This window comes from Rhea americana, unplaced genomic scaffold (genome assembly GCF_003343005.1).
Source record: "Rhea americana isolate MKP2758 unplaced genomic scaffold, rheAme1 scaffold_40, whole genome shotgun sequence".
Lineage (NCBI taxonomy): Eukaryota > Metazoa > Chordata > Aves > Rheiformes > Rheidae > Rhea > Rhea americana.
The window spans coordinates 949,504-955,941 of NW_028186535.1; positions in this window are offsets into that span (position 1 = coordinate 949,504).

Genomic DNA, 6,438 nt, shown 5'->3' on the forward strand with positions numbered 1-6,438 from the left:
TGGACTGCCAGTCTGTTTTCTATATTTAACAATTAGTTTAATATACAGACTCCTTGAGGACAAAAGATAGAAGGGCTGCCAATTTTCTGTATGGTTGGTAGATCATTCATAGCCTCAGGCTAATGAGCTGTAGTTTATTTCTCTGACCCCTTCCTGAAATGCCTGTGACGGTGTTTGAAGTGTGGTTCTAGGGTTGCTATCATCCATCCTGATTTCACATTTATAATTAGGCAAAATATATTCTAATCAAAATGCAGAAAATATGAAAATGCTCTGGTAGGAGTAGAGAGGAGTAGAGTAATAATGATGCTATTCACTGGTAGCATGATCAAAAATAAAACAGGAAAGGGCAACAATGAAAATACGACATGTTTTTGGAACAGATTTCCAGAAGAGCTCAGCACCAGATAGCTCCTATTTAATGACCTAATGACAGTGGTCACATTTTTAGAAGTCACAAGCACCACAGAAAATGTTATTCAAATATATAAAAGAGAATTCTTCTGAAACTTTGACCCTGGCTGGGGGAATCACTTTTCAAAGTGATATTCAAGTGGCCTGAATAATTTGCACAAACGTAGATTCACAGAGATCTTGGAGTCGGGTGAAGTAGCTCTCTAGATATTTATTCTGATATTAAAATGGAGGCAGCCTATTAATTTGTGAGAGCATGGTTGTCTTGGCCCTGATTCAAAAGCAACATGATTGCAGAATATGATAATAGTCATATCAGTTATGGCTGATGGTGTATCTGTCACTCACATATGTACAATCTTCATGAGATCATGTAGAGTGTGAGCCTTTACAACTGATGGATTTATCAAGAAAATAGAATTTTTCTTTTGTATGATGGGATAGGATCGGGGTTATAAGGGAGACAGCAACACGTATGGCTGTGAGTAGGCCAAAAAAAAGAGGACAAGTGAAGATTTTGAGGTACACTCTATGAGTGTTGTTGAAACTGAGATACAGATACAGAACTGAGAGGCTACAGGGATGACAAAAAAGGGAAGGGAATTGAAGACTGACTAGGGAAGATGTATGCCCAAAAAAAGGGAGAGGATGGTGTTACACAAATAAATGTGGATAGCTGTACAACTTTGGAGATGTTCTGATTGCTGCCTAAATAGATTCAGGACAGTAAACCCTGACTGATCAGTGCAAATGTGCTTCAAAACATAGATAATAGTGTTAGATTTTTTTTTAATGGAACAAGAAGTTGCACTAGCTACAAATAACTGTTGTTTGCATATATCACTAATATTCTGTCTGAAATTATCTCTTGGTCAATGAAGAGAGTATTCAACAGGTAGTACTTTTTTACCCCAGCCTGCTAAAAGGAGTATCTAAGATTTTCATATAAAACACATTGCTGAGGATCCTCCTAATTCTAAATCCCTAAATTCTTTCTCATTCTCCCTCTTTTTCTTCCATACTCTTTCCTTCATTCCCTTTGTCACCTTCATTCTGACCCTGTTTCTCCACTCCCTTTTCTACAATCTCTTCCCAATTTTCTCTTTTATCTATTCCGTCTCTCCCTCCATTCAAACTCCAGAGAAGAGGTTTGCTGAGGTGGTTACTACATTGCTTCTGCATCTGCTCTGAAAGGAATTTCATTTAAGCTTGAAACAAACGGCCATTGGCCTACAATTCATTTGCCACAAATGCTTGTAAGAGCTTGGCAAATTGAAATTCAGTCTTTGATTCACTGAAGTAGTTGTGACTGACTCTTAGTCCTACACTCCCAGCCTTAGATTTGAGTGTGGATGAATGCAGTTCTGCTTATTTTGTTCCTGACATAACTTTCTACAATGGCATTTGCACCCTGGGACATTTGTTCCCTGGAGGACAGCCTCACTTTACCAAACTACTCTCAGCTTGCAAGGCACTCAGTCAGCTGTGTCAATTCTGCCTGCATTTGCAATATTTTCAAAGGGTCTGAAGGCTGAACTACTTTAGGAGACTTGAAGGAAGCAACCCCTGTGCTTGGCCATCGTATTGCACCAGCGACACATGACACTGTGTACCTGCCGAGTTCAATATTGTGAAAACTGACACTCTTATTCTTGAAATGGGCCTTTTGTCTGCTTTAAACCTCTAAGTTGCTAATGGATGTGTTTCTTCCCCAGTAGAACTGAATAAACCTTCTTGTTTAACCTCTGTCTCCATTCTGACAGGCTGTGCTGAGTCCGACACTGGGCTGTGCTCTGGCAGTGGTGCATCAGAAAAGAAGTGATTCCCATACAACAGAAACTTAGATGTTTGACTTTGTCTGGGAAAAAAAAAGCTGTCGTAGGAGCTACAAAAGCCAGAAAAGAATGGCTTCATAGAACGCACCGGCTCTGCAGAATGTGTGTTTCAAATTCTTGCTACTGAGAGAGAGATGGTTTTGTGTGTCTGAACTTATGCAAGCTGAATAAAATTATTATGAGGGACAACCTTTTATTACATTCCTATGTCTCCCAAACTGGCCAGTAACAGCTGCCTCCTAAGACTGTTCTAAATGCATACCATAAAATGATGGGGAAAAAACACCTTACAGAGAAAACACCTCTTCAGCTTCTTAGTTTCCTAGAGGTTAATTTATTCYGAGTGAAGTTACTTGTTAAGATCCTCAGTAATGTCAATTTGAATATTCTGTCTGATGCATGGAGCAAATTTTGCAGAATATTCTGGGTACACTTTTTTCAATTATATATTTTACAAAATTTACTAACATGAAGTCACTTTCACACTGATACTCAAGATTTATGTCTTTCTTTAATGCTRCCTAGAGAATGATGATGCTGATTTTGCAAAACTATTCTTGGGTCCATTGTTACTGCACAGTCTTACAGTGCTTAAGATCATACCAGCAGACTCAAAAAAGCACTTAAAATCTGTATTGTATTACACACATGAAKCTGTTTTAAAAAAAGATATTTTTTCCATAAGTCTGTTTAACAGAATTAAATGATTTTAAGATACATGATATCAAACAGAAGCATAATTCCACTCTTAGACCACTTTTTAGTATCTAAACAAGTAGCTGGGGCTCCTGTGGTCCAATCTGAAATCTTTTCCAATCAAATCCTTTCCTATCAAGTTCATTCCAAACTTTCAGCAATTATGGTAGTTCTGCATGATATTATTCCTTGTAATGTATTAGTCTCAGACTAATAATGCATATTCTTGTTCTAATGTAACTAATTACCAGTAACTAAAATTAATTTATGCATTTGCTGATAAACATTGAAATTGTGATAAGAACTCTACAAGATAATGCCTTCCATTAATTTTGTCAAATATTGCTAAAGATGTCTCTGTCTCTACAAAGTGTAAAATTTTTATCAAGAGCCATAAAAGTAATATTTTGTTTTCCTTATCAAATAAGTTCAAATAATTGAGGATGAATGCAAATACGTTACTGATGAAAAGGAATCATCAGAACCTTATGGCAAAGTTGGTGAGGATATTGAATTGCAATTCCACAAAAATTTCTAAGATTTCTGAAATAGTTTCTCTTAATTCAGGGCAATCTTTTCAGAAAGTCACCCTGGAATCACAGAGCCCTCTGCCTTTTTGGTGGTGAGATGTGGGGCCCTGAAACCCTGGCAGCCTGAGGAATAATGAATATGCAAGCATGGCAAGCACTGCTTCCAGGATTATCAGGCAGATTTATTCTGTCAAACAGTCTAACTATTGCTATAGGACATGGATCCTAGAAAGTGATCAGACACTGAAAAATGCAGGAGTGTAGCAAGTAAAAAAAACYACCTGCCTCGAGAAAGAGCTCAATTCCTGGAGGTAAGAGATGCCACCAGCCAACTGCACAGAGGAAATARAAGTGCCTTTCTGGAAGGCACTCCCGTGTCCTCTGAAATCAAACCACCTCTTGCAGAATGCTTTAAGTGAACTAGTGATGGAAAAATGTTCTGCATGCTTTATTAACAGTCTTTCATTTTATCAGTTCCTTGTTCTGATAAACCTGAATACATTCATCACAATACTGTCAAAATCAAACAAGGTTTTGAGTTCTAAAGCCACCAGTATGGCATAAATATATATTGAAAATTCTATAAAATTCCATAGTACTTTTTAGCCATTTCACAGAACAACATAACTGTCTCATATAATTGCACTAAAATTTGCTGCTGGATCCTTCATTCCAAATAGATGACTATAGACATGCTTAATCCATTCAAAGTGGGTCTAGTAAGCTGCTCTTACACTCTCACAGTAACTAATTAGCAAATAGTCTGAAGTAAACTGTTTGTTGCATTGCTTCTACAACAGTAAATTTGTTCTTCTTAACAATTTCGAGTCACAATGGAAATCTGAAAATTAGGATCTAACAATAGACTTAATTTCACATCTGTATAATCTGCAGAATTTCTAGAGGAAAAAGTATTAAGCATAGACTCACAGATCCATGCATGTTCTCAGGCCAATTGAAAAAATCTAATGTTTTAACCAGCTGTTGAAAAGCTGTTTACAAATGTCTCACCTAAAGGGAAAAACCTTAGAAAGCTTTTGCTTCAGCTATATCACAGGTAAAATGACATGCTGAATACCAGATGATTCCTATAGTAAAGCARGAACATACAGATAACATAGCACATCATTGATGTCGCGCAAAACCTGATTATGATAAGAAGATATAAACAACTCAGAACRAAAGTATGTGTAAGAATGAATAAAATAATTGGGAACTAAACAGTACCACAGAATTACTTGAACATTTTGTATAAGGCTTGCTTGTCATCCTTTATTGTTAAAAAAAAATAACAGACAAAGGAAAAATGCTAATTTTAGAAATAAAGGATAGAGCAGAAAAGGCCTTCTATACTTATTAGACACTGAAATTATTTGCTTTGTTCTGGAAAGGAGCTACTGAAGCATAGAGCTCACCTAACCTGAACTTCATATGCAGCGCCTGACCTCACACTTATTACTTACACCAGGTTGAGCGATTCAGTTGGCCTGATGTTGACACAGCTTTGTCAGCCTGGGCAATACAGCCAGATGTCAGGGCAGGCTTTGCATCCCATTTCAGAGCGGCGTTCAGTTCCGTGAGACAGCCAGGGAGTGACTGTCACACTGCCTTGTCTCTCAAATGACGCCAAAGCGATGGCAAAATTGTTGCGTTCAGCTCCGTCGGCGGTGCAGAGTGTCAGGGAGCCRCGGGAACAGCGGGGATGAGGAGAGACACAGGGGAGCACAGCACAGCTGGGGCTGCAGACCCCAGTGTGGATGGGGCAGCGAGGGGTCCAGAGTGCATCSAGGGTGGTCCGTGAGGAACAGCAGGAGAGGAGGCCACCTATAACACAGCTTAGGCAACAGCAGGGCTTCGTTTGACTTGGAGCCCCTGGCTCATGGGCATGGGTGTCAAGGTGGCCTGCCGGGGCAGTAAGGGCCATTGACACCCTCAGGGGACACAAAGTGAGTGGTCACCAGCATAGCCCACCTCAGCTGAGAGCCAGCYGCAACATACATTCACTAATCCTAGTTATGTTATTGTGTAAAATAAGGTATAATCATTGAGCTGTGTGCATGGAACATAAGGTTCAAGTGCTAGAGAGCATTGCTCTGGGTTTTAGTGGGAACAAGTGCTGTGATCCACAAAGAAAGAGTGATTTTATTTTAAGAACTTACGCAAAAATGGAAATTTGAGAATCCTATTTAGTGCTGTATAAACCCCATATTGATGTCTCACATATTCCAGGATACTTTACATGACACTACAGGACTATGTTTCAGCAAAAGTGACTAGAGTCCCTAAATTGAGAAATTTACAATCAGATGCTGAATCCCACTTTTAGATCTTCTACAGGAGGCTTGTGCTATTCTGTAACAGTATCTAGAAATCAGGTTTAGCAACATGACACATCTGGAATAGCACTAGATGCCTATATTTAAGTAAAGGGATTGAACACAYAAGTGTCTCAGTGTTGATAACTATATATGACATAGGTATCTAAGCTCTTATTATAGGCATAAGATATCTAGTCAAACCAATGAATAGGATTTAGAAAACGATTCAGAAATAAAATAGCCATCTACACTGCAGCTGAGTGACTCTCCAGATTTCTTTGACTTTATAGACTAAATCTCCATCGCTTCTGTTGGTAGCTCAGATGCCTAACTCACAGGTAGGCACCACATACAGGTGTCTACAATCTAGGTCTGACATTGACCACAGATATCTCCATGTGCATATGGTACTTTTTCAGGATACACCCATTATCATCTCCAAAGTGATAAGTGGAAAACAATAGCTCATTGGGAAGAGGAACTAAACCTATTGTCTTTAGATTAATGAACGGTAGTAGATAGAGAATATTTGGATCTGAATGACCATCAAAAATGGACTATAAGTGACCTCCCAAGTTTGCATATTCCTCCCGGAACATTATCTGAAAAAAAGGAAGATGTGTTATATCAAGTGGTTGTTGTGAA